General features: G+C 33.7%; 1 pseudogene; it reads left to right on the top strand.

The window, feature by feature from the left end:
* The first annotated feature begins 1,249 nt into the window (after positions 1 to 1,249).
* LOC122305821 lies at positions 1,250 to 3,083 on the top strand (annotated as a pseudogene).
* Positions 3,084 to 11,574: the final 8,491 nt, after the last annotated feature.

Genomic DNA, 11,574 nt, shown 5'->3' with positions numbered 1-11,574 from the left:
TTTTTGGTGTTTTTTGTAAAATATTTTTTTGTAAGGATGTGTTGTTTAGTATTTCTAACTAGTATTGTGTTTTTTTTTTTTTAAGGATTATTTGTTGGGGCTTGTTGAACCATTTGATTTGTAAAGTCATTTGTTGGGCTAGGTATATTTCTAAAAACTTTTGTGAATATGTTGTATTTTTTGTGAATTGATTGTGAATATGTTTTGCTTTTGTGAATATAGTGTGATATTGTTTGTGAATATGTATTGAATATGTTGTGGTTTTGTGAATATTTATTGAATATGTCGGAAATATGTGAATATTTATTAAATATGTTGTGGTTTTGTGAATATATTGTGAATTTGTGTGTGACTATTTATTAGATATGTTGGAAATATGTGAATATATTACGAATATGTTTGTGAATATCTATTGAATATGTTGGAAATATGTGAATGTATTGTAAATTTATTTGTGAAGTTTTATTGAATATGTTAGAAATAGTATATATTGTGAATTTGTTTGTGACTATTTATTGAATATGTTGTGGTTTTGTGAATATATTGTGAATTTGATTATGAAGTTTTATTGAATATGTTGGGAATATGAGAGTAAATCGTGAATTTGTTTGTGAACGTTTATTGAATATGTTGGAAATATTGGAAGTTTATGTGAAAATGTTGTGAATTTGTTGTCATTTGGTCACAATATGTTGAGAACATTTTGATTTGTGATTATTGTGAATATATGTTATTTTGTTATTTTTTATTATATTTTCATTTGTGATTATTATATATATAGGACATAGAATTAGGAGATAGAAAATATAGGAGAAGTAAAGAATCCATATATAAATTATATATATGTACTAGATTAACAAAATACAAATATAGAATAAATTTGTATTTTTTTTTTTTTTCTCAAAAGAAGAATAACCTCTTCATTGATCAATAATCCCCAAATGAGAGAAACAATACAAGAAGGACAGCTCTCTAACTCAGCTGTCTCTTCAGAATTACTTAGAGCACTTTTTGATAGTGCATCTACTACAATGTTTGCCCCCTTCTTAAGACTAAAACGATGCCGTTTGGTTTAATACATATATTTGGTGACGTTTTGGTCATTTTTTGTGATGGTTTTCCCTATCACAAAATACAAATTGTGTTGTAGTGCTAAGAATTAGTGGAGTTATATGGTCAAAGAGCAAGTTACTTTATTTCTCAAAATTTATCATAGATTGCATTAATTAGGAGGATTTATGGGGTTTAAGATAGCTCCCAAGGATCCATGGCACCGGCTTTGGGAGTTCTACCTTCCCTCCCCACAGGGAGGGGCATGTAGCTACCAAACTCTACTCTCTCTTAATATACCAATTGAAAGCACACAAGTAGTATCCTACAAGAGAGTGAGAAAATGGAACTCACAACTATGGAGGCAATGATACAAGGCAAAGCAAAGCTTTGGGGAAACATATTTGCCTTTACGAACTCCATGGCACTAAGATGTGCCTTGGAGCTCGGCATTGTTGACATCATACACTCCCATGGTGGCCCAATCACTCTATCCCAAATAGCTGCTGGCATAGACTCTCCCTCTCTAAACATCGACAACCTCGCACGCTTAATGAGATTGCTAGTGCGCAAAGATATCTTCACCACTCATCATCAGCCATCAGACTGTGGGGAGATAACTCTCTATGGGCTGACACCTCATACACCAAGATGGCTCATGCAAGGCTCTGAATTTAGCCTGTTCCATTCATACTGATGCAAAGCCATCCAGAGTTAATGACTTCATGACTTTGCCTTAGCCAATGTGTCAAGGAAGGTGGCACTGCTTTCAGCAAGGTCCATGGATGTGAGGTCAAAGACTTTGCCCACAAAAACCCTAAATTCAATAAAATGTTCGACGATGCAATGGCATGCATGGCCAAGGTCGTGGCAGAGCGCATCTTATGGGGATACAGAGATGGGTTCGGTTCCATTAATGGCTCGTTGGTGGATGTGGGAGGTGGTACTAGTGAGATGGTGGCTAAGATTGTGAAAGCACACCCATACATCAAAGCCATCAACTTCGATCTACCTCATGTCATCACAACGGCACCAATGCACCAAGGGGTCGCCCATATTGAGGGTAACATGTTTGAGGCCATTCCCAATGCTGATGCAATTCTATTAAAGGTTATTAATCGACCCAATCATCAGTCTCAGATCAATTTATCAATGTTTGAGTAGATTCACAAATATTAGTCTCGTTCATTCATTTGCTAGCTTAACATGTTAGATGACATTTCAACCATTTGTTTGATTAGATGTAAGCCAAATATATATGCCATATCTATATTTTTACCTCAGAAGTTCAACTGGATTATAAAGGATGTACTCTTATTTAAAAATAAATAAATCTCTATTCTTCCACTAGGACCCTGAAAAATGAAAATCTAGCTAGAGATTTTACTTATGTGGGAACCAAATTGTTAATTCATATACAAAACCTCTTCATGTAGTTTTAAGAAAAAATATAGAAGATTTTTAATTCTCGTTCTTAACAAAATTATCCTATATATACATATGTAGCATGAAATTAATTTTTATATCTTGCAAACAGACTACTGTAGGGTGAAACAGTCCACAATCCTGGAAAGAATAAAAAATAATAATTTGAATATAAATACATGCTTGCCTTATTGTATTAACACTACATGTAGCGAGTACTGCACGGTTTTAGCGATGAAGATTGTATCAAGATCTTGAAAAACTGTGCAAAGGCCATACCAAAGAAGACTGGGAAGATTATTATTGCGGAACATGTTCTAGAGCCCAATGGAAATGGACCATTTGATGAGACAGGCTTAGTATTCGATTTGATAATGATGATTCTCGCCCTGAGTGGAAAGGAGAGGACAGAGCTGGATTGGAAGAAATTGCTCTAAGAAGGAGGCTTTCCCCACCACAAGATCATCAAGATTCCTGCTTTTCCATCAATTATAGAGGCCCACCCAGCATGAAATTAATAGAGAATTAGTAAAGTCTCTTAATTTATATGATATGGCTAGCTATTGCAGCAATGAATAAAAACAAAGAAATAAAGAGTTTTGAGTTTTCAAGATTTCAGAGTTAACCCAACTAATTGCAGCTCCTTTAAAGTCTTTTTGTTGCTTTCAAGTTTTTATGACAGGCAATTTTAGTCGTACAGTACAACAACAGAAAAGATTTTTTAGAACAAAAATTTTCATTCCAAAAAGTAACATTTTCGTCCCCCAAATTGTTTTGGTAATGAAAAATATTTATCCTATCATCGTTGTCCCAAAAGATTTTTTGGGATGAAATTCCACTTTTTATTCCAAAAACTCTTTTTTTGGGACAAAATTTAATGAAACCATTTGATGGCATTCAAACATAAATCTAATTCTAAGATGAAAACTTTTCGTCCTAAATTCACATCCGAACGGTTAACTCATTGTGTTCAAATGCCATAGTATGTTTGAACACATTGCATTGAATGTTCAGTTGAATTCAAATACATTTGACCATATTATTTGGAGACACGTTTGAATGGTACATTTAATGGTCGAACGTATATGTAATGTTCATGGTGTGAGAAACCATTCAAATAGTTATCACGTTCAAACACAACGCTAATTACATTATAAGGTTGCATCTCTAATCGATCGGTATGGATACGTTTGAATGCAAATTGCATACAATGTCCTTTCGAATGTAAATGTACTAGTTCAAATTCTGGATAAAATTTGTTCGAACAATTTTAGGGCCTTAAAACAGTTAGGAATAATTTTCTCAAATAATAAGAAAGTTTTAATAAACATGCATAATATCTTCAAAAACACATTAGAAATTGTTCAAGAAACATAAAAAACAATCTCATTCTTTTTCGAAGTTCAAACTAAATAGTAAAAAAATATATAGTTCATACACAATCAATAGTAAAATTATAAAATCAATTGTTAAGAGGCAACTTGAATCTAAATCTCTAGAACTGCTAGAAACATTATTGGATGATGAGGATGAGCTAAAAGGCTTGACGCTAAGATCCAAACCCCTCAAATATTATGAACGTGGACCCAAAAGTTTTTGTGAAAATGCAAATATCATTGGTTGAGAAATTTTGATCAGAGTAGATTCAATATGCGTGCAAGTCAACCATTTTTTCATGCACATAAGACAAATAATTAATATTGCAACAAATACACAAATATCTATTATTAAAATAGGTAATAATGCTTATATATTTTTTACGTGTATAAGGATGACTCCACTCCCCATTACGATTAATATGTGATACAATATATATTTTGTCAAATCGTAATTGTTATTTGATTATTGCTACAAGTTACTAGAGGTGCAACAGGTCCGGTTCGGTCGAGTTTGGGATATTTTTTAGAACTGAATCTGTGACCAACCACTTATTTTTCTCTTGATTGGTCACGAGTTTCACGTTGGTGTTTTAAACCTCAAAACTGTGTTTTAAAATTAGCATATGACTTTTCAATGAAGCCCAGTGTTTTAAATTTTTTGAAATATTTTAAAAGTCCAAAATTATTTTAAATGAGTATTTTTAGTGTTATTGTGTATGACCAACCACTCTTTTCTCTCGATTGGTCACGAGTTTCATACACGTGTTTTAAATATCGAAGTGGTATTTTTTAAGCTAGCGGGTGATTTGAAATGGAGCTCAGTGTTTCAAAATCTTCAAAATATTTAAATGTCTAAAATTATTTTAAAGATGGGTACTTTTGGTATTATTGAACCAAGTCTAATTTTTAAAGTTAGCTTTTTAATATTGTGAAGTCCCGAAAATAATATAGTCAGAAAATAATTTTATTTAAATGATTTTATTTCATTAAGAACATTATGTGATATTTAATATTTTATTTTATGTTAAAAACTCTATTGTTTAGATTAGGGGTGCACACCGACCAAACCCGGCTTGTGCTGGGCCTGGCTCGCAGTGACCCATCTTTCATGATAGCAAAAATCGACCCGACCCGACATGAGTCGAGTCAACCCGTAATCTCCTGTACCTGAGTGCCCATTTCTCGGTAACCAAACATAAAGTAGCGTGGAAAATCACAGCGTGAAAAAAAAGAACAAGCGAATTGAACGTCGAATCAAATATTTTTTATGCCTGTTTGATGCCGTCTGAAATAAATGAACAGGCCAACAGAAAAATCACAGCGTCAAAGAAATCGACCAAGCCTCAACTTCAAATCACCTTTTGCATTCACTGTCTCTAGGCTCCACATCATTCTCTCTCAAAAGGGCTAGAGAACCATACAAAAGTGAAAAGAAAATAAGACTCGCATAGATATTTGAGAGAGAAGGACGGGATTGGAAATAAGTTTCCTGAATTAACAACATTAATTGCAGTAAGCACCCATGTAAGAGAAAACAAAGGAAAATAAAAGCATCTCGTAAAGAAAACAAGAGAATTACGAGTACCTATAATGGAATCGAGAAATGGGGAGAAGAAAAGGGATATCAGCACGAAGGATTTGCTCCTTTTAAGACTTTCAAGTCCTTGCTTTGGGGGAATCAAGCATCTTGGTTCGATTATTTGCTCCATCAAGCAAATTACTTTCTCAAGTTCCCTCCCATCTTTATCATCCTGGTAGTGTCCCAAATCTAAGCCTTCACGAAGGGGAATGGAGGCAATGGCTAGGTTTCATTTGCAAGGCATCAAACGTGGGATTGGTTTTAAGAGACGGGTTACCAGCGGGTTGTACGGGTCAAACCCATGCATCAGTTCAAACCGAGTTTTTCGGGTTGGGTCGGGTTATGTTTCATAGACGGGCCGAATCAAACAGTTTCCTACACAAGCCTAGTTTAGATGGATATATAATATTCGCAGCAACTACAAACAACTATGGTGTAATGCGTATGTTAACGTACTCACACCTGGTGCAGATATATGTGACATGATAGGGTATTGGCAAGGGCACACTACTCAAGGAGACTTGTGTAGTATTCACAGTTTATATTTAATTAAGCAGTTATTATGGGAACAAGATTCCAAGTTCATTTTTAGTTTTAAGTTCAATTCAGTTTCAATTCACGTCATGTTTATTCAAGTTTAGTTCAAATCACATCAGTTATAGTTCATGTTCAGTTGCAATCCATTGTTAGTTGAGGTCATGTCATGTTTACACATGTTCAGGTTAACATTCATATTTTTACTGTCATGCATGCATCTATACACTGCTAGTTAAATTTATTTATTAACTTGCTAACATTTGATAGTTCCAACTACCATTCCCCCCGAAATCGTAGATCATGTGCCAGGATCAAGAGACGCGACAAGGGGTAGACTAGAGGAAGTCAATTAGGTGGAAAGTAACGATGCGAAGCTCATTACTTCGATGTTCTGTTTTATCAATAGTATTTTGGCTTCCTTGGCTAAGTTGTGCGAGCTACTCAAATGACTAACCTAGTCGTTATATCAGTCTTTGCATACACTTAAGGAGTGTTGTCTCCAATACTCATGATGTTACAGATATCTTGGACATACGCTGTAGCTTTTGAACGTCTATTATGTAGATTTTACAAAGTATGTTTATGTTTTTGGAATATATTACTTATGGTACATAATATTGTAAAGAAAAATATTATTCATTGTGAATATTGCATATTGTTAGATGCATATTAGGTGCATTATATCTTTATTTATCATGAACGGAGGCAGGTAGCCTTGTATTTCATGTCTCGATGGTTTAGAGTCCGCCAAATCCCAAGCGGAAATCTGGGGGTGTCATAAAAGTAATGGGAGTTCCTCTAATGATAACAAAAATGAAGGTTTTTGGAAGTCAATCTGAAAGTTACATGTCCTAAATGCAGTCAAGATGTTCATTTGGAAAGCTTACCAAGATGCACTTCCCACCCTTTCCAATCTATTCAAAAGGAATAATATGGAGAATGATTTATGCCCTATCTGTAAGAACTTCTCAAAATCAGTGGGTTATGTCCTATGGAGTTGTATTGCTTCTAGAGATGCTTGGCACCAAGGAAGCAAGAAAACTCAAATAAAGGCATTTCACAATAACTCTTTCTTGGTCATATGGAGCAGGCAATGCAATGAACTTCAGCAAGAGGAACTCGAGGAATGTGCAATAGTAGCAAGGATGATATGGGAGGTGAAAAATGAATTATTCATGTTAAAGAATTTAGACACCCTAACTCCATTATCAACAAAACAAGGAAGGAATGGCAAGCTTATAAAAATGTTCTAGTGCAAAATAGACCTCAAAAGAATAATTCTACACAGATTCATTAAAAGTGGGGGAAAAAAAAAACTCTTGACCAATCTTACAAGGCCAACTGGGATGCTAATTCCCTTGATGAGGAGAGGGGAAAATTGGCATAGGTGTTATTATTCAAGATGGAAAAGGCTAGATCATAGGATCTCTTAGAGCTGCCAGAAATCTAAATGTTAGCCCATGTACTACAAAATCGTATGTTGTGATGGTTGCAGCAAAATTTTGCAAAGAGATAGGTATTCGATCACTCATATTGGAAGGTGATGCTCTTTAGGTGGTGAATAATTTTTCAAAAGAGATCACATATGGAAGCCAAGCTAGTTGGTTAATATAGGATACATTGTTCAATTCTTATGCCTCATGGTCAGCACACAAGAAGAGAAGCCAATTAAGCTGCTCACATTCTTGCTCGGTAAGCTTTATCTCTACAAGAGGATATTATTGGAAAAGAAGACATTCCCACATGTATTCAATCATTGTATTTCTTGAGATGTTGTAAGACTTTTTTAGCAATAAAAATTCCTTTTTATTAAAAAAAATAAAAAACCATTCTTTTAGACCATTCATTCAAAAATTAATTCAAACCTTTTTTTTTTTTATGATTCTTTGAAATTTAAATGTGTAGATGGACATAGAATACAAATCCAAAGAAATTATTGGGCACGTGGGTCAAAGTACGCATATATGCCTTTTCACTTTATTTGAAGTGAAAGGGTGTATAATTATTTTGGCCAAATGTTGCTCATAATGAATTTCTCCAAAACATCAGTCCAATTTCAAATATGCCATATCATGTTATGATTTGATTTGATCACTGTGTAATATATTACACACTCATCTCACTTTCAACATATAATGTTCATCATGTGACAATATCTATCAATTATTAGATTAATTCTTTAAAAAAAGTTTATTAATTGATTGATAAAATCACATCAATATAACATGATAATAATAGAACTTGGGTGTAATACATATTTCAAATGAGATTTGATTTGATTGCCTAAAAGATTAAAGATGATGACCTGAAGAAAATGCATAACTTTGTGTCCTAATCTTCCCATTTCCCTTCCAATTTTTATTGCCTCTCAAGTTCTTTCACTAATGGTAGCTTTGTGTCCTAACCGAAGCTACTGAAAATTAAAGACTAGAAAGGAGATGGAAAAACTTGATATATAGAAGAGATGGAAGGAAAATGACCAACAGCTACAGGTCATGCACATATGGTTAATGTAAAGCCTGTGTCCAAGTACAATAAAGACAAGTGTAGTTTGAGAATTATGCTATTTATAAACTGATGTGTAAAACATACTGCTTATTGTAAGTTTAAAAAAATCATAAAAAAAAAAATCAAAAATCTTTTTTTTTTTTTATTAACTGAAGTGTAACAATGTGTTTGATGTATTAAAAAAAGCTGATAAATAAAGTTTCTCCAAATTGAAACATAAAAGTTTGGAGTATTAAATAAATTATTAAATTTAAATACTTTATTATTTTAAATTTCGATCTGAACTAATAAATGGTTTAGCGTGACATCAAAGCATAGCTCGCTTGCTTTGGATGCTCAACCTTGTGTATGGATTAACACAGTAGCATTAAAAAATAAATATGAATAATTTGAAAAGATTATGTGAAAGAGTATGAAACGATTCTAGAAAGTGAAATGCAATTGAGAATCTTAAATGATAATTTCTTTCCCATAATCAAAGCATGTGTTCAATAAGATTGAAACTTCATTCATTTAATAGCTTGTGATGAATTTTTCATGAAGCTTTAGGGTTCCTGCAAAAGAGGAAAAATTTTCAGCTATGAAGAGAATTACTTTCTAGAAAGAGCATGCAGATGATAAAATTCAATGGGTTAACTAGTTCTATTTTAAGTGGGGTGAGAATAAAGGTCTCCATATGTGTCTATTAAAATGGCCATACTATTATGGCCCAATGACTAAATGCTATTGTTAATCCACTATTTACAAATAATTGAATAAATACAAAAATGCATAAAGCCAAAATAGAGAAATTATAAAATTTCTAATTAAAATTTTAGTGATATCCAGTAATTTGGAATGCTAATGCATGCCATGCTGTCTAACCATTCATGTTTCTCCTGATATCTGCAGGATGTCTGCGAGATTTCGATCGCCGCCAGAAAATGCCGCGCGCATAGGTCACAAGTAATGAATATCAGTACATACGTAGCAGAGCTGTTGGTAGTGCAAAGCATTCATGCAAAGCAAGTATAATATATATATATATATATATATAGTAAGTGAAATCCAAGTCATGTCACATTGACCAAATGAAAGACCCAGAAAATTAATGGGAATGAAGCATTTGAAGTGCTATATGATGTCTGCAGCTCGTAGTAGTTGGGACTGCATAACATAAGCTTATAGGTGGCTGCATTTCCCATTTTGAAGGCCACCCAAGGGGGCTTAGTGGTTGCACTTTTTTGTAAGTTTAAAACCAAAATAAAATAACAAGTTGTTTGTGTTTAGATAAGATGGTGTGGAATAGGGTTTCCCAATAAATGGGCTTACAGCAAATTTCCATATATTTTGGTACCACACATCAAAAACCCTCGTCTCCCAAGTCAACGCTATTATTACATTATCAAATGCCAACGGCAGTGGCATATTGCACGTGTTTGGTTCTCGTTAACTTAATTTAAAGCCATCTATATTGTTTTTTTTTTTTCAGCCCCGTATTAAATTGAGTGGGATCCAAAGGAGATAAGGTTAGGGGCATCCATGCAGCCTAGCATGGGACCCAAATATATATAAATATATATATGTATGTATATAACATGTAATTATCCATTCTTTATTTATATCTAGATACTAATCTGTCACATTGTTTGTCTGAATGTCCAATTCGTGGCCCAGAGAGGGGATTGGTGTTTCGTACTCTTTCAGCACAACGCTCATGTGAAAATTTATCTATCGGAAAATTGTTTTTTTTTTTTTTTTTTTTGTCCTTTCTATCTTTAACGATGATGTATCTCACCTATCTGAATTAATTAAATATGTTGACGTCTATTGATAAACTAAGAGAAAGCTCAACTTCTTTAGAATAGATATGGCTGCATTCTCTCTCCTATTGCTCAAGCAAAATTCAAAAAAAAAAAATCAAGATTAATCTCCTTTTTTTCCCCTAAATGGACAGCAAACAATTTCTATTTCTTATTTAAAAATAAAAATTAAAAATTAAAAAAATAAAAATAAAAAAACCTTGTTGTCTGTTTATGTACATTATTACAAGGCTTTATAGTATGACTGCTGCTCCACTCATCGAGAGTCACCACAGAGACGGCCAATTTTTGTTTTTCAAATATTTTTCCAAACTCTTTAAATATTTTCTTTTTTAAAAAAAAACCCACAAATTCATTAAAAATACTTTCTTAACCATTAAGTAAGTAAAAAATAATAATAATAAATGTAGACTCTCGTTTCATTTTCCTTTCGAGTTTTATTACTCATTATTTCTACACACCACATATCATACTTTATTTTTATTTTTATTTTATTTTATTTTTTCTAAACTAATTAAATTTTTCTTCTCATCATTCATACATCACATTTTTAATAAGAAAAAAATATAAAAAATATAAAAATTACATGTGATGAATAGCGTAAAAATGATGAGTATAATTTTTCTTTTCCTTATATTATTGAAAAAATAAAAACACTACTCTTTGATGGCTTGCAAAATTTCATATTGCAGATTTTACAAGTTCGCTCGAGCGGAGGCTTTTGGCCGCTCGAACGAATTCAGACAGATTCAAACGCTCGACTGCCGCTCGATAGGGAGCTCGAGCGGGTTGCTGAAAAACGAAGATCGCTCGAGCAGAGACATTGGCCGCTCGAGCGAAATCAGGCAGAGTCGAACGCTCGATGTGCGCTCGATAGGACGCTCGAGCGAAATCAGGCAGAGTCGAACGCTCGACGCGCGCTCGACACCCTGCTCGAGCGAACATCGTATTTTGACAGATTTTAGGTTTTTCGCCGTGGGACCATATAAAAGCCATTTTTCACTCTAGAGCCACGAGTTTTAACTGGAGAACACTCTTTGGGAGAGAAAAACATAGCTAGAGGGATTCAAATCATTTGTTTTGGAGACGGAATTCCAATTTATTGCACGTACGTTGGATTCATACACGAGCACGGACGGGAGAAAAGCGTTGAATCGTTCCCTTGAGCTTTTGACGACGAGTTGAGGCTGCAAGGAGGATTTTTCAGTGTTTATTTTCTTCTTCCCATCTTCTCAGAACAATTATGGTGAATTCGTTTATGTTGAATTCCATTTCTAGCATGAGCTAAATTTTC

This window comes from Carya illinoinensis, chromosome 3, assembly GCF_018687715.1.
Source record: "Carya illinoinensis cultivar Pawnee chromosome 3, C.illinoinensisPawnee_v1, whole genome shotgun sequence".
NCBI lineage: Eukaryota > Viridiplantae > Streptophyta > Magnoliopsida > Fagales > Juglandaceae > Carya > Carya illinoinensis.
The sequence above is the reverse complement of the archived record's forward strand: the minus strand, read 5'-3'. Positions and strand labels throughout refer to the sequence as shown.